At 46.6% G+C, this 18,242-nt stretch overlaps 1 protein-coding gene and 1 long non-coding RNA gene across 26 annotated transcripts in view; both read right to left on the minus strand.

Moving 5' to 3' along the window:
• The window catches only part of LOC137207178 (uncharacterized), an 85,293-nt gene extending 72,384 nt beyond the window's left edge, over window positions 1-12,909 (minus strand). The window contains exon 1 of the long non-coding RNA XR_010934967.1: window positions 10,277-12,909. This is a non-coding gene — a long non-coding RNA (uncharacterized lncRNA). The remainder of the gene's footprint in view (window positions 1-10,276) is intronic.
• The window catches only part of RBFOX1 (RNA binding fox-1 homolog 1), a 2,180,200-nt gene that overhangs the window by 1,473,133 nt on the left and 688,825 nt on the right, over window positions 1-18,242 (minus strand). The gene's annotated exons all lie outside the window — the stretch shown is intronic.

The following is an 18,242-nucleotide window of genomic DNA, read 5'->3' on the forward strand; positions in this document are numbered from 1 at the left end:
GGTGGTCTAAGGTGAAGAAGGGAATTCTATTTTCTCTTTACAGACGTTATGAAGGTGTATTCACAGAATTGGGGTCTGGCTCTACCTCCTAAGATGTTGTCACTCACCGAATGTACCTACAAAACTGAGGGACGACTTGAGTAGGGGACTAAACAGAGACACCCTGGACATGAAATAAGAGAAGGCCCAGCTGCCCCGTTCCTCATTCTCACGGGTTCTGAAATCAGAGCCCATCACACCACCATCTGGTCACCCTTCCTGCCCTCTCTTCCTCCTGCGTCACACACGTGCATCATCACGCACCTGCACATGTGCACACTCACCCACACGCACACGCACACACCTCACCTTTCCCCGCAGAGGTGCTCCCCGCAGCCATTCTCTCACCCTGAGAGCTGTTCTCCCATCAGCTGCACATCTGTGAGTAATGGTTCCAGCACAGACCTCACCCACTTCAGAAAGAAAGAGCATGGGGTCTCGAGAACAGGCTGCGTGTTGTGGCCTCTGCAGCTCCTCCGGCCACAGCAACTCCCTTGCTCACGCTGCTCCGGGCATGGGGGCCCCCGTGCAGGTTTCATGGCGTGTAGAGCGCTCCCCGTACTCCGGGGCTCTGGCCACCATGCTCTCCTGCCCTCCCTCCATCTCCCCTCTTGGCAGAACTCAGTCCTCCTCATTCTCCAGGTCTCAGCTTAAATGTCACCTAAAAGTCTCCCCTTTTGGACAGACCTTTTTGGACAGATCTTCCCACACCCTCCAACCCTATATGGCCCTTTACCTTTTTAGCACATCAGTGCCCCATTTTGTTTCCATCTTAATACTTATTATAATAGATAATTATATGGTCCATTTATTTGTTTTCATGGTTTATGTTGGTCTCTCCCACTAGAGAATAAGCGTCAGGAGGCAGAGATCTTGTTGGTCTTGGTCACCGGTCAGTGTATCATCCCAATACAACAAAGCCTGACACAGCACCTGACAGGGAGCAATGTCTTAAATGTTTACCGAATGTATGAGAAAGGCAGTGAATGACCCCAGAAAAGCGACCCTACATGTCGTTTAAAGTGACATAACATTAAAATGTCATGTCATTTAAAATTTTTTCTAAGAAAAAAATGGGAGAAAATAAGAGTGTCCATTTGCACTGCTGGGACTCAAAATGACACTGCTTTACTCCGGGTCTAGCTCAGGATACCTAGCGCTGCACTATAGCACCATGTTTTCCGGAATTCCTGATATTTTAAAGGACTGCAACTTATTCATTTGTGCCTCCCAACTGCCACCTATCTTATGTATATTTATTTTAGGTACCTTGCAAAGATCATTCTTTCTAAAAAATAATGAAACAAGCAACATAAATTACAATAAAAGGTGAAAATTAGAGGCAGAGAAGTAAAACGGAGCCAACAGTGAGGTTAATATGTAAAACCTATGCTGGCAAATCCTATACACTGTCAAGACTGGACTGTAAAATCGGCTCTGAGCTTCCTGGCAGGTGAAAAGGGAACACAATCATTTGTTCCACTTAGAATGTCTGATACATAAATACCAATCAATATCTCCAGAAAGAATGAACTGTTTCTGATCCCTGAAACCAGAGACAACACAAGGATGGTGAGCACAGCAATTAACAGCAGGGAGTGTGACTTCTTCATGACCTTTTATCTTTCTTGGTTCCCCTCATTTGTTTTCAAAAATATTTTGTTCTTTGCATTTCAAGTGTTACAGACTCAGCTGTATCCACTCTTAAACTCGGTCTAAATGGTCTATTCTTTTTCTGTGTATATATAATATCTATTTTTTCAAATATTGCATGAAATGGCTTTCTTATAATATCTCTCATTAGAAGCGGCAAACCACAATTCAGGAGAACTGAATTTATGGAGTGGTGGGGAATGATTCTTTGTCCTCAATATGCACTTCCAAAGGTTACTGGAAGTCCACACAGACTAAACCTATGCAAGTTTCACGTGTGAAACAAACAAAAATTCACTAGAAAAAAAAATATCCTTCTAAGAACCAGGAGGCACATTAACTACAGAAACTTTTGTATCAAAGAGCCTCCTAGTGAAAAGTTCTTGTCTGCATATTACAAGGTAAGTAAATACATGAGGAGGGAATATTCTCAGAAGTCTATGTTTTAACTCAACTTACCTTACTCTGGAGCATCAATCCTTGGTGAGACAGGCAGAATCATTCGTCCTTTGATAGACAGGGAAAGAGAGGCTCAGAGAGGTACAATAACTTGCCTGAGGTCACACAGCTAGAAAGTGCAGAGTCTGGACTCAGAAGTTAGGTATGCCTGGATCCAAAGCCTGTGTCTTCTCACACCTTGGTTCTCAGGGAGTTTGGTCTTCTCAAAGCTTTTCTGACTCCAAAATAACTGCATTAGCTTAGGTCAATGTGCCATCATGTTGAAAGGCAAGGCTTTTTTCTCCTTATGTAGCCAGCACGCTACCTGCTATATTTCAGACTGACCAAACTCCTCCAATTAGAAATGAGAAACCCTCCCAATGAAGAGCTTCACGTTCTAAAGAGAGGTATTAATCCCCCTCTTTATTCTCCCCTAGGAAATTCTTGAAATTTCCCACCCCATGCAAATGAGAATATCTTCCTCCCCTTTGAGAATTTCTGTGTGTGCAATCTCCATTCTCTTATCAGCCTTTGCAATCAGCAGCCTGACCTGGACCCAGCTTTCTAAGGCTGCCCATGGAAAAGATGTGTTTTTCACGATGCCCTGACAGTGAGCCATGCCACGGGCCAGGCTTCCCTTCAGAAAGACCCAATAAGGCTCAGTCAGGCCCAGGGCATCTTTAAGAGACTCACTCTAGAACACAAGCAATGACCCCGGGATGGAGATGGAGGGCTTGTCCCATGGAAAACAGACACCCAGCTAGCACCACCAGGATCTGGCCAGGGCTGCTGATGCTGAATCAGCCTCTGGATTCCCTGCTCTGTCACTTTTCATAACGAGTCTAATATATTAGTGTTTCTCTCTGCCAATCAATCAGAGCCCGTGCATATGGCTGCTGTCAGCAGTCCTCCGCAGGCGGAACTCCATGTAGAGACTCAGGTCTGTCAACTCCCTCAACTATACACTTGCAGCCATGCTGGGTCCTTCCTCCTTCACTCTCAATTTATCATCTCTGTTACAGCCAAGAGGAAAATGTAAGAATCACATTCTGGGGCCAGTTTGCTACCTCAAGGGACTGTGAAATTCTAGTAACAACAACAACAACAATAATGATATAATTATTATTAAATGGTAATAATAATTGTCACTATTATCAGAGCCAGCACCACTAGTGAACACACGCTATGTGCCAGGTACTTTGCTAAAATAATTTACAGGGCTGATTAATCATCAGACTGATCCTGCAATGTAAGAATCATTATTATCTCCAAATGGAAGACTGAGGCTCAGAGAGGTTAAGTAAGACCAAAGGGCATGGAGCTAGAATGTGACAGAGCTGGGACTGAAGCCAGACAGTCTGATTCTGAAATCCTAATCATCACCCTGCATCACCTCCTTCCTCCCAAGCCTCTTGTGAAGGTCCCTCTGCTATGCCCCTCGACACCCAGCATGTCCTCTCAGCGCTGAGTAGAAGAGAGAAGCCCAGGACTTTGGAAGCAACTGCTTGAGTCTGCAACTTAGTCTTTGGGCCTCAGTACTCCCATCTGCAAAATGGGGATAATAAAGTCTGTGGTAAATAGTTAATGCAACACTGCATGCAAAGCATTCTTCCCTGTGCCCTGGCACAAAAGGAGCTTCCTACAAATGGTAGCTCTTAGGGAACTGAGGATGACACAAAGAAGACAATTTTGAAAACCTAAATCCATACTCTCATCTCTGACTCCCCTATTCTAAAATTCACAGAAAAGGAACATCTTGAGGAAAGACAGACCTAACAATAAGCAAGGTGATGGCACAAGTTGATCTATTATGCTGGCAAAGGCCTAGTTTTGGTTCTCAGAAAAAATGAAAGGCGAGCTGATTCAGATGACAGTGCTTCAATGGAGTGAGCCGCGGTGCGCAAACCGCACTGCGAGTGGTTATCAGAGCCGTGTTAGCCTGAAGGGGATGATTCCCCCAAATGCCTGCAGCCAGATGGGTGCCCTCTGCACTCCCTGCAAAATCACGCTCGGAGTGTGAGCCCAGAGCCAGGGGCCCGAAGGCTTTGAGGAGAGAAAGAGCAAAACAAGAGCCAGATTACACCAGCGCAGACCCCCTGCTCAGGCCACTCATACACAACGACGAACGGTTGTGACAAACAGAAACAGGTGCCCTGTTTTCTTTTTGTGCCTCTGATAGACTCAGCATCACTGCTCAGAGCTCCTCAAGCTGAGCAGCAAAGTCCCCCTAACCACTGCATGGCACTGCCTCCTCCCTCCCTAGCATCTTACAAAGCAGCAACACAGGCAGTGTGAGTGCAGTGATCAGTATTTCGGACTACGCGTTGAGATCATCCGGTTAAAAATCCTGGGTGGGCCACTTACCTGATGTGGTGCCCTGAGACACACTGCTTAACCCCGCCTACACCTCACCATCTATCTGCAAAATGGGGACATGAAAAGACTCCACCTCAAAGTGCATGAGAACGATCCAACAGAATCACTCATTACTCCCACATCCAGCATCTACTCTGGGCCAAACACCCTGCTAGATGCCAGGGATACCATATGTCCAAACCAGGTGTGTGCGTGGCCCACCTGACTTTACCTTCCAGTGGAGTAAGAGAAAGAGATAAAACAGAGCCACCAAGTAAATCCAAAGATGCTCCTGGGATGACTGCAAGGAAGGGGATCCACACCGGGAAAGACAGAAGGCCTCCCTAAGCAAGAGACCCCTGAGTTGTAACCTAATGGATGAGTAGGGAGTAAACAAGGTGAGCTGTGGAGGGGAGGGCAGGAGGAAGAGATCACATGGCAGGAAAACACAGCTCAACACACGGCCACGCAGGCAAAGTGCTCAGCACAGCTTGTATCATCCAGAAAGTGCTCAAAACACATAAACCTGGGAATTCCCTGGCGGTCCAGTGGTTGGGACTCCGTGCGTCCACCGCAGGGGGCCCCGGGTTCGATCCCTGGTCTGGGAACTAAGATCCAGCATGTCTCACAGCTCAGCCAAAAAAAAAAAAAAAAAAATCATAAACTTATCATTATTATCACAGCTCCTCTAACAAGCACTGACAGAGCTCCAGGCTTGTGGATAAAGAGAGACAGGCTTGGGGGCGGGGGGGTCAAATGTGGGAAGAAAGTTGAACTGTCCAGATGTCCAAATGCTCCATCACAACTTATTACCACCTACCAAGGCCAGGAGAGCCTCCGAAGATGGACAATGCCAGGAGCACTCAGGGCTCTCAGGAGGTAGCTCACTTCTTTCTGTCAATATCCATTATCACACACACTCATGGGAGAAAAACATGGCCACACTCTCAAAAGGAACCTTCTGGAATAGATGATCAAAAACAGGGATCTGTGTCCAAACTGTATATGCACCTGGTTTGGACATCATGGTATCCCTGGCGTCTAGCAGGGTGCTTGGCACAGAGTAGATGCTGGATGTGGGAGTAATGAGTGATTCCACTGGATCATTCTCGCGCACTCCGAGGTGGAGTCTTTTCACGTCCCCATTTTGCAGATAGACGGTGAGGTAGCCAAGCCACTGGGAAGAGTGTGTGTGGTGCTGGGGCAGGGGAGGAGGTGCTGCTTCTTTGAAGGGATATCTAGGGAAAGAACTAAGTAAGATAATGTATACAGACACCTGCTACTGTTCCAGCCACACACAATGAGTATTACTGAGAAACCTGGGGTTCCTTTTCCCTATAAACTAATCCCCCATCTTGAATTTAAGACTTTGTTCTAAGTCCCCACAGGAGGGGGAAGAAAAGTTCATTTTCTTCGACACTGTAGGGCTTACCCTTCCAGTGCCGGGAAGTCCACAGAACAAACTTGGTTATGGAGATGAATTGGAACTTTGAGACAAAAGCTGGCTGGCCAGGAAGACACACTTCTTTATTTACCCTTCTCAGAAACATCTGACAGTGTTTCCCACAACATGTAAGCCATAAATATAACACGGCACGTCTCTGCATTAAACCTTCCAATGGCTTCATTGGAATAATAAGAGCCAGACTCCTTATCAGGTCTCAGGAGCCTCTATGACCCGACTTCATCCATATAATGGTATCCCTGTTTCAGCCTAGGGGCCTTTGCACTTGCTGTTCCCTCTTTCTAAAATGCTCTTCATGTAGAAGAACACTCTAGAAGGAATGCTCCATCTGATCACTGTGTATTGCAAGTGCTTTGAACAGTGCTTGGCACATAGTAGGTGCTCAATAAATGCTCACAGGATGCATGTATCGCTTGATACACATCAACTACTCCTTTCAATTAGATCTCAGCTCAAATCTCTCCTCCTTGGAAAGTCCTTCCAAGTCACTATCATATTGTCACATCATAATTTTTGTAACCCTTGTCATTGTCCTCATAAAAATGAATTTTCCATCCCTTGCTTATTGTCTGGCTCTCCCCACAACCAAAGAAGCTCCAAGAGGGCAAGGTTCTCATTGGCCTTGTTCCCCGAGCAGAACAGCTAACGTGTGGTATGTTCTGGATAAACATTTACTACGTTAGTTACTCCTTCCTCCAGTACAGACACGCCCACCCATAGCAGCAGGCAAGCGCCACCCACATCTGTTGTGTCTGATGACCAATGACAGGCCAACAGTAATGATGGCGCTCAGAGTAACTACAGATATAAAACATGAGAATGGTTGTCTCTCCTTATAACTCCATGGGTCATTTTCATAAGAACCCCCAGACCCGACAACCTAGTCTAACCATGATCTCTGTTGAAGTCATCTGAAGGTGCCTGGTGCCCCTCATTTTGAAGCTCCCTCACCATTTATTCTTTAATTAAAGTTTTAATATTTTAAGACTGGTGCCTCGAGGCAGTGCTTTAAATAATGGGAGGCAGGCATCAGGGAGAGCCTCAGAACGTCTTAAAAATATCATCAGGACTTCCCTGGTGGCTCAGTGGATAAGACTCAGCACTGTCAATGCAGGGGGCCCGGGTTTGATCCCTGGTCAGGGAACTAGATTCCACATGCGTGCCGCAACTAAGAGTTCACGTGCCACAACTAGGAAGCATGCCTGCCGTAACTAAGGAACCCTGGCGCAACTAAGGAGCCCACCTACTGCAAATGAGACCCGGTGCAACCAAATAAATAAATGAATATTTTAAAAATAAAAAAATAAAAATATCATCTCCAAGTTTGAGCTCTTTGGCACAACAACGTTTTGTCTCGGGCAATAAAGGGGAAAGGAAACGTGACAAGTGATGCTTTTAGGAAAGTCATTCGATATTACTTTGTGGAGCATGCTTACTACGTGGCTCCCATGCTGGGTGGGAAAAGCGAGATGAGCTGCCCTGTGTCCTTCAGAGCAAGTGCACTTGGATTTCAATAGTCTTCACACACACCACTGGGAAATCACTGCGTCCCCAAAGTATTTTCTGTGTCAGATACGATTTCCCTCTTGGAATGTGTTCATTACTCCACACATCAGCTTAAAAGATGCAAATAAAATGGCCTGATTTTTGCAAAGGTGAAATGTCAGACATGTTTATACAGGACAGACCCAATTTTCTAAATGAAAAAAAAAAAAAAAGACTTATCTGAAAGGAATTTTATAAAATATAATGATTTGGTATGGCTTGAACTGAAAAGGCTAAATTTGTTTTAAAAAAAAAAAAAAAAGTCATCAGAGACGTGAAGATGTCACAGCGGCCTGTGCTCAGACATTAGAGAAGTAGGTAAAAAAATAGCATCAATTATCATGAAGAGAAAATAGGGCAGAGTGGGTCAATTCCAGGAGGAGAAATCTGCTCAGATCCATGTTTTGGCTCGTTTCTAAGTGGAAAACCCTGGGACCACAGGGTGACAATAAAGACGGTGTGTTCTTAGGAAAGTAAGATTTACTAAGATGATACTTTCATCCCAGGAGGCCAAGGAGAAGCAGGCCTTCTGTTGATGGAAGAATAAAATACACAACTGCTGTAAAAACTTAAATACTTAATTAAGTAAAAACTTAATTTCAGGGTATAGGTGCCTGTTGAGATGTTGTCAAATGCCACCAACCCACCTCTCGGCCAGTGGGCGGCGTGTCGCTGATCCTCCTTAGAACATGAGGGGAGGTCAGGCTTGGAAGGAATGAGGTTTCTGTTGAGAAATCTCCCTTTATGATTAACCTCCCTATTTGTGATCTGTCGTTTAAAAGAAAGGGCATATATGTAAGGGAAGCTGCCTGCCTTTCCTATCCCACCAGGTGTCATAAGACTCAAAATAGAGAGTAATCTATCTGATTAAAAAAAAAAAAAAGAAAGAAAGAAAGGAAACTAACATCATCCAGACACTTGCCATGTGTCAGACCCTGTTCTGTGCTTATTGCTCTACTTAATTCTCCCCCAAACCCGCTGTGGTCCATACTACCACTAAAACTTTCATCTGGCAGGTGAATAAACTGAGACACAGAGAGGTGAAGTCATTTGCCCAAGGTCACACAGCTAGCAGGTGGCACAGCCAAGGGCCTGGTACTCTTCTCAGCCTTATCTCTGGACGCTAACGGTACCCTCAGAAACTGTAAAGGATGATACCAGTTTCTTCCTAATCCAACTCAGCCATGAGTTAACTTAGGGGAAACCCAGTGGATTCCCCCAGATCCCAGTGCTTCCCAGATGAGCTCAGAAAGCATGAAGGTCTGGAGTCAGCCCCGTTGTTTGCCCTAGAACCCCTGCCAGAGTCACTTTTACCCTTCATGGGCCCAGGTCCTTGCCTCTGAAGAAAAAAGACCTTGGCCAAAAATAAATCTGCCCATGGCTCCAGCCAGGCCCTCTGTGGTCACTTAAGAATTGAAAGGATCCAGGCCCTCTCATATCTTTTATTTTTTCCTTTGTAACAAAGATAAATGGGAAATGGAGGGTAGATGAACTAGGACAGGGGCAGGGAGAGATCACTGGCTGGGGTGTGTCCTAAACTTGTGCTGAAAAGGCCAGGCCTCTTGGCGGACCAGATTTTAAAAAATAATAAAAATATACAATCATAATTATTATAAAAGAAAACTCCAGTTGTGGCGCATCATATTGCAGCTCAAACAAAGCTATTCCATGACACCGTCCGCACTTCTTTCCAAGTTCAACTGAAAAGACCCGCGGTGGGTACCAATTCCCTGGAGGGCCAGACTCGAATCTCCAAGCACTTGAGCAGCCCCGCCCCACACGCTCCGAGCCAGGCAGGCGCAGCCCGGCCCTTGCTTGTCCGGGCAGCAGCCTTGAGCCCCCCATTCCCTGGCAGCAGGGAATAGAGTTGGCGGCTCCTGGACCAGGCGGGTCGGGGTCTTCCCCGCCCTTTCCGCACGGGCAGCTTCCGGGCTGGCCTAGTCCCTCGGAGCTGACACCTTAAAGACTCCAGGAGCAACCCAACCTGATGGTTCCCCGGGCCGCGGGGATATGGAAACAGCGACTCGCTAACCCCTCCCTCGCCTCTAACCCTGGAGAGTTGGGAAACTGGAGCTGACAAGAGGCGACCCCTGGCCTGCGCCGAGAACTGCTACCTGGGTTTCCTCTCCAGGGTGAAGGTGCCCTAAGGCACCAAAGGAACCAAGGGGCGCAGCCGGAGTTTCCAAGTCCTGAGTTCCCGGGCTGGCCCCCTTCCCCTCCCCCCAGGGTCAAATGCAGTGGCATCTTGGGCGTCCCTCCGGTGTCCATAAACACAGACACTCTCCCTCCAGCTCAGCGACCCTCCTCTTCCCCGCCTTCCACAAAGGATTCGATGCTTCTAAACGCCCTCCCAGGCCACGAAGTGCCTTCTCCCTCAGACCTCGTTAAGGGCGGTGGAGAGGCAGTGCCCCGGGGCGCACCGAGTGCACGCTTCCAGTCTGCCAGGAACCCTAAGCAAAGTGCGCAGGCAGACGCCCGCTGTTCCCTGCACCTGGGACTCGCTCCCAGGAGGACGAACGAGGCAGCCTGGGCTCTCCAGAGGCGCGCTTTGGGCCGAGAAAGGGCTTGCTTCTAGAAGGATGAGGGGGTAGGGGCGCCTGATCTCAGCCCCCAGGGAGAACGTGCAGAGAGATCTCTCCACCACACTGAAAAAGTTCCCAGTACAGCGCGCCCGGCCTGGCTCTGAGAGGAAGCCAGCCCTCGAGAAGCCAGCTCTTCCCTCAGTGGGACCCTTTGGCCAGGTCAGGGGGTCAAAGAGGCGGTGACTCCGCCTGGACTTACCTAGAACTTCCGCCGCACCCGGCTCCGGTCGCCTTCCGCTCGGCCCCAGACCCTCCAATTTCCCTGCGCTCTCTGCACCCTCAGCCACGCTCACCATGAGCTGGAGATGGCGAAAGCGGGTGCTGGCTTCTCCCACGCTGTCCGCAACTTTGCTGGCAGGTCAGCCCCGCCCTGGCGCCCCTGCCTGGGCGGCAGGCTGGGCGCAGCTGCGCGCGGTGCGAGTCAGCACCGCTGGGCCCGGACGGCCACTGCCCGGGGGTCTGGAGCGCAAGGTTCCTCGGTCCCGGGGTGCACGGTCCGCTTCTCCGCGCTCTGCCTGGTGGCAGGCTCGGAGTTCTCTCGCTCCGGACGCACGGGCGGGGCGCGCGGCTGTCCCCTCCAGATGCGGGGTGCCCTGTTCGCTCCTTCCTCCTCCTGCCGGGGAGGCGCACGCGTGGGTCTGGTCGCGGCCGCCGCCTCTGCCGTTCGCGGGCTGGCAGAGCGTCCCCGCCCCACCGCGGGCGCAGCCGGGGGCTGGGGTGAAGCGAGAGGGATTCCCCTCCGCGAGTTCGGGCTTCCCCAACCGGCGCGGACCCCGGGCTCGGTCCGCTGCCGCCGCCGCGGCTGCGAGAACCACTTCACGGCAGCGCAGCCTGTGCCACCGGCTCCGGCTGGAGGCGGCGGTGGCGGCGCGGCTCGCACGGGGACTGGAAAGGAGGTGACCTTCAAACCCCGCGCTCGGGGAGAGGGGAGGAGGGCTGGGGTGACGGAGGGGAGCGGTGTGCACCCGGTTGGCCCGCGAGAGTGCCGGCAGGCGGGCGGGAGAGAGTGAAGAGGAAATCTTCAAATAAAAATATGGATTAGAAAATAAACAAAGGAGGGCGAGAGAGCGAACGAGAAAATGTGTGCATATGTGTGTGCGCGCGTGTCTGTGTGTGTGTGAGAATGTGTGTGAGCGCGCGCCACAGGCGGCGAGCAGCCGGGGCTGCGGAGCCAAAAATAATCCCGAGCTCTAGGGAGCGCCCCCTCCCCCTTCCCCTCGCCAGCACCGCCACCGCGGTCAAGCGCGCAGCCCCGATTCCAACTGGAGGTGGCTGACGCGCGACCCAGTGCCTCGGTCTCCTGGGGTGAAGGGATGAGAGTTGGGAGTGTGGCTGTTGAACCCAGGTCTTTGGCATTCCCAAGTCCTTGTCCCAAAGTGGACTCACTCACTGAGCACCAGCGCCCCCCCTCCACCCCCTCCCCTCAAGGAGACTGGACAAATCCCCTAGAGGAACGCTACATGGAGGAGGTGTCTTGCCCCAATCCGCTTCTGCTCTGGGAAATCTTGAGGCCAGGCAAAGATGGAGCCCTATCCGAGATGCAAAAAGTTATCCAGGCCCGAGGGACACCAGGCAGGGAGCGGTTGCGCGCTGGCCTGGGCCACCCCTCCCTGGCCTCTTACATGGCTGCCTAATCCTGCACGAGGTGCTGACTCTAGAGGGGTCCAGAGACTACTCTCTCAGCAGTTGCCTTAGAGTCAGAAGCCCTGTGACTCCTCAATAAATCCTACCACTCAATTAGCACTCACTTTCACCGGATACTATTTGACGTATTTACATCGAACTTTCCCAGCAACTAAATGAGGTAGGTACTATAGGTTTGTCCACTTCGCAGATCAGAAAACGGAGGCTTAAAGGGGTTAAAGCAGCAATGTTTCTTCTTTCTTGAGCCTCACCCTGGACTCACTGAGCCAAAAATTCATCTTTTTTTTTTTTTTCTAGATAAACATTTTAGGTGATTATGTTACACAGGAAAGTCTGAGGTCCAGAAAGTTATAATTTGCTCAAGGTCACACAGCTGGAAAGAACCAGGATTCCTGGGCAATACCTAATTTCATGGGGTGTACCACTGCACCACACTGCCTTCTGAGGGCCAGATGGGATTGGACAAGTCCAGATTCTAGCCTTGAGCCCTTGCTCTGAGGCTCACGTTCATTTTCCCCGCCCTATCATTTGATTTTGTTGTTGTTGTTGTTGCGTTTGTACCATGTCTCCTCTTCCAAGTAAAACTGTAAGATTTCCAAAAGTAGGGACCATGTTACATGTATTGCTTTGTAACATGTGTATTTCCTAAGTGCCTACCAAATAGCAGACTCATGAGTTCCCCCGCAATCCTGTCGGGCTAGGATTTCTTCTAACATTAGAATAAAATTTAAAAAAGGAACTTCTGCCAACAACTGGAATTTTTAAAAAACATGTAACAAAAATAACTTTGCAAAATCCAGAAAGATGTCTCTCTCACTGGCCCCAGTAGGTGATTTTGCAGTTTGGGTTGGTTTTACTATATGCTTCCTGAGGACTCTCTTTGATAATGTATTTGTATGTAAGCAACTTTTTTTTTTCTTTATACTAGTCTCTTATCCTTCAGTGATAGCACAATGAAGCCATAAATCTGGGTTAGTAACATCATAATCATTTCCCCCAGAAACTGTTTACAATGGGAAAACCACCGAATTTAAATGTAATTGTCTAGCCATGCAGGGAGATGAGATGGGTTGTAAAAGAGGTATTCTCAATTTAAAAGCAAATTATCAATAATGAGAGAAGAAATAAATGGCAGTTAATGGGAAGTTCTGTTGAAATACAATGTTTTGTGCAAATTCACCAACAGGAATTGTTTCTCCATGCTCCTTCATTTTTATTCCAGAAGGGAAAAAAATACCATCATTCAAGGCAGAAACACTGGCTATTGTTTCATTAGAATGGGTAATCGCTGGGTGCTTTTATGATTTTTTATATACTTTTCCATTGGAAATGAAATAAAACATTCAAGCATCTCAAAATCAAGGTCAGTCTGAGTCGACTCTTATTTATTTTGGAGTAGAGATAGGCTTAGGTGTATTAGCAATGAGTGTCAGGTATGACTCACTGGTGTTGTGTGGCTACATGGCTTAAGAAAGATTAATATGAGTGGGGGAGACATTCATTACAGTTTAAAACAAAATTAGAGTAAAGATCAATATACCATGCTATTATGCTATTCATCTGGAAAGTATTAGTTTCTTTTTCATCATGATCTTTCACATTCCAGGCAGAGTTTTTCTGTCATTCCTCCACGTTGATCCACTTCTCAGTAATGAGAGGTGCTGAAGTAAACAGCTCCTAGGACAGCGGAGGGCCAAGGAATGCCCAGCTCTGGGGAAGAACATAGAGCCTTTGGCTCCTCCTACTGGACGTAAAAGATATTTTGCAATTTGTGATATAAGCAGATGTCAAAATGGTGTCTTCCATAAAACTGGTGGGAAAGAATGACATTGTAGCCTCATGCTTGGCTGAGTTTATTAACCCTACTCAAAATGCTGAAGATCTCCCTGGAGTGTCAATTTCATCATCTCACTTTCAAATTTAAGATCTTCTCATGGCTCCTCTTGTCCCCCAAGATAAAGTCTTCTACATGAGTTACAAGCTCCTGGATTCTCTGTCTCTCATTTTACATTGACCCTATGATCCAGAGGTGATCTTCCCTTGCTTGTCTCCAATCCTTTGCACATGCTGTTCCTCCAACCTGGAATGCTCCTACAGACTCTCTTTTCCTGGATAGTTTCTGTTTCTCTTTTAGATCTCCATTTGGACATTACTTCTCCCTGCCAACCCCCACTCACACACAAGATACGACCAGTGTCTCTCTTGTGGACTCCTTGAGCACCTGTCCATAACTTTATCACATCATTTGTCTCTGCCTATTGTAAATGTTCACTTCCATTAGGCTGACAGCTCCTTGATGTCAGGGAGTTTTTCTCAGTCCATGGGACCAAACACATAATAAGCTCAATAAATGTTTGGTGAACCATTGTGGGGATTTCTGTCTAAAGAGGTTAGCCTCTTGGAGATGGTTTGAGAGATCAACCTGCTCATCCATTCATTTAATCCATCCTTTCAGCCATCAAACCTGTATTTTACTAGAGGCTAGTCATAAACCAATTACTCTATAAACTAGATGCAGTCTCTGCACGCAAGAAGCTTATAGTCTACTCAGCCATAAAAAAGAATGAAATAACGCCATTTGCAGCAACCTGGATGGACCTAGAGATCACTGTACTAAGCGAAGTAAGTCAGAAAGAGAAAGACAAATACCATATGATATCACGTATATATGGAATCTAAAATAAGACACAAATGAACTTATCTATGAAACAGAAACAGACTCACAGACATGGAGAACAGACTTGTGGTTGCCAAGGTGTGGGGGAGGGCGGGGGAGGGATGGAGTGGGAGTTTGGGATTAGCGGATGCAAACTATTATATATAAGATGTATAAACAACAAGCTCCTAGTGTATACCACAGGGAACTATATCCAATATCCTGTGATAAACCATAATAGAAAGGAATATGAAAAAGGATATATATATGTATGTATAATGAATGTATATATGTATAATGCATGTATGTATGTATGTATGTGTATGTATATGTACATATGTATGTACATATGAATGTATGTATGTATGTGTATGTATGTATATGTATAATGAATCACTTTGCTGTACAGCAGAAATTAACACAACATTGTAAATCAACTACAATAAAATAAAATTTTTTAAAAAGAAGCTTATAGTCTAACATGATAAGCAGGCACATATATACGTGATATCAAGGGTTTTGAAAGATTTTGGCCAGTACTGAATGGGAGGATACAACCAGACATGAGTGAAAAGGGGAAGGCCAGACAAGGGTTTCTAGAGGAGATCTCCTCTAAACATAGGAGATAAGTAGGAGTTACCCAAAGAGTTGGGTGAAGGACATTCCTGGAGAAGAACACAGCTTACAAGACTGTCTGAAGCCAAACAGAGTATAGCCCCTTCAAGGAGGCTATACTGTTCAATATTGAACAGCATTTGAACAGTATTGAACAGATGTGAGCAGCAAGTCTGTTCTATATTAATAGAATCATGCTAAGTTCAAGGGTCTGGAAGGTGGTGGGGAAGCAAGGCAGTGAACAATGAAGCTGAAGGCATAAACTGGGGGAAGCTCATAAAAAGCCCTGAATTGAAGCAAAAAGTGTGCCTGCTTTACCCCAAGGCAGCTTTTGATAGGACGACTCCAAGGCTTGTCCAGACCCACCATTGCCATAGTTCCAGTGTCATGGCCTGGACTTCATCTGCCTTCACTTCAATGACCATTTTTCTCCTGATTATTTTATATTTGTTTAAGAACTTTTCCAGATGGTCCGTATAAACATCTAGCAAATTCTGGGGATTAGGAGGTCACTCCAAAGTATTCTAGGACTTTTAGGGATGATCAGTGGTATATTAGGATAGGAAAAGGATGAAAAAAGCAAACTAAAGCAAACTGAAGTAGCCAAGTATCCTTCTGTGTCTCTTTCCAAAGGACACCTTTCCACAGCAGTCACTGAAGAGAGGATGTATAGCTCAAATTTATGTATGAATGACTCTGTTTCAATAGAGTGCTTCTCACAATCCCAATACCATGTAAGACCTGCTTGCCCTCAAGTTCTCAGTCTTCGGGCTTACCTGAAAGCTTTATCACAGTCTGGTCAACTAATGAACTAATTAAAACAGTCTGAGGACCACAGGGGAATGGATTGCACCTTATATTCTCTATTCCCCCCTCAGTCACTGGACACGTGGCAGATACTCAATATATAATTACTGATTGGTTGAACTAAGTCACCATCTATCATGTAGTTCAGGGCCTTGATATTAGCCAAGGCATCTAATACCGAGAATGAGCTAGCCAGTGTCCAGGGTTGAATTCTCTTCTTCTGAAAAGATACAAACTTTCACACTCTGTTTTAAAATGTCTTTGAAATAGTAAACATGATGGTTTCTCCACCTCTCCTTGGGCTCATCCCTTTTCTTCCCTTGCCTACATCCCCCAAATAATATGAAGATAGCAACGGTAACAAAAAATAACACTTTGAACAATCACAATGATAAGAATAGCAATAAAGATAACAAGCTTTTCCCAAAGTGGGGAAACCAGGTGAGGGTGGGGGTGGGATGAATTGGGAGACTGGGATTGACATATATACACTAATATGTATAAAACAGATAACTAATTAAGAACCTGCTGTATAAAAAAATTAAATTAAATTTAAAAATAACAAGCATGTGGCATCTACTATATAAGCTTTTTAGCTGTATTATCTCATTTAATCCTCACAATACAACTCTGAGTGTAAGTACTATTATGGTTTCCTTTATATAGATGAGAAAACCAAAGCTTAAAAGGAGGAGAAGGTTAATGACTTAGCCAGCCCCACAGAGTTGGTGAATGGTTAGGCCAGGACTCAAAACTAAGTCTGTTTTGTGGCAGAGCCAAGTTCATGAAGCATAAATTATGATGCATCTTGTCTTCCTGCATACTAGGGCTCATACTCCATGTAGGTAGGCTTAATCATATCAGTGATTTATGATCATGAAAGTAGGGATGCCTAGTCAATTGGTCTCGGAATAAGAAAAATAAAAAGGGAGGTTCAGTGATCCGCAGCACCAAAGGGAGCCTGCCTATATAAAAAGCATTTTGGAAACAAATATATTTGTGTGTGTGTGTGTGTGTGGTATGCAGGCCTCTCACTGTTGCGGCCTCTCCTGTTGCTGAGCACAGGCTCCGGACGCGTAGGCTCAGCGGCCATGGCTCACGGGCCCAGCCGCTCCGCGGCATGTGGGATCTTCCCGGACCGGGGCACAAACCCGTGTCCCCTGCATCGGCAGGCGGACTCTCAACCACTGCGCCACCACGGAAGCCCGGAAACAAGTATTTTGAGTGTTGTCAGAATCAAGTGAACAAAGAACTCCTAATGCTTGGCCAATAATAAGTAGAGACTAAGCTATGTCTTTGGTTTAGGGAAAGCTAGTTTATATGCATTTGGTACATCTTTAAGAAATCTACTTTCATATACCTTTAAAAAGTACATCTTTAAGAAATAAGTGGATAAAGCTCTAGAGTAAGACAGTTTGTTTTCATAATTTGAATCTACCACTTAATAGCAATGTGAACCAAGCAACATTTTTTTTTTTTTTGCAGTACGTGGGCCTCTCACTGCTGTGGCCCCTCCCGTTGCGGAGCACAGGCTCCAGACGCGCAGGCTCAGAGGCCATGGCTCACGGGCCCAGCCGCTCTGCGGCATGTAGGATCTTCCCGGACCGGGGCACAAACCCGTGTCCCCTGCATCGGCAGGCGGACTCTCAACCACTGCGCCACCAGGGAAGCCCACCAAGCAACATTTTTTAAACATCACTAATCTTCCACTCCCTGTTTGTAAAATAAGGATGCGGATGATAATAGTGAAGATGATGACGGTAACATAACTAATATCATAATAGTTACTATTAATACAGAGGACACTGCAGTTGATCCCCATCCTCAAGCGTGGTAATTCTGACCTCCTTGTATGTGACTGGTTTAGGACTTGTCCTAGGGTCCATGTCATCTAATCCAGGAAAAGGTGATTAATGTGCTTATGGAAAATATTTTGACCCAAGTGAAAGCCACAGGAAAAAAATTTTTTTTCTTATCCCTCCAGATGTTTCCTTGTGTGTCTATAACTTCTGGATCTGCCACAAATATCTTATGACCAGCCAGAGAATGACAGGGCAGGGAGGAATAAAGAACCAGTAACATCTTTGAGGTTACAGAGCTGCTAAATCAGCAAACGTTCAAAACTACCCCACCACTGCATTCCCTGTTCCCTGTGATGATATATCCCTTACTGCAAAATCCTGTTTAAGTTGACATGTGGCCTAAAAGCAGGGTTTCTCAAACTTTGCACTATTGACACTTTGGGCCACATAATCCTTTAGTGGGAGGGGAGCTACCTGTGCCCTGTAGGATGTTTAGTAGCATCCTTGGCCTCCACCTTGGCCTCCGCTCAATGCTAATAGCACCCTTGACTGCTCCCCAAAGCTGTGAAAACCAAAAATGTCTCTAGATATTCCCACATGATCTCTGGGGGGAGGGGCAAAATTACCCCAGGTGAGAACCA

The sequence above is a fragment of the Pseudorca crassidens genome, chromosome 15, assembly GCF_039906515.1.
Source record: "Pseudorca crassidens isolate mPseCra1 chromosome 15, mPseCra1.hap1, whole genome shotgun sequence".
NCBI classification, from domain to species: Eukaryota; Metazoa; Chordata; class Mammalia; order Artiodactyla; family Delphinidae; genus Pseudorca; species Pseudorca crassidens.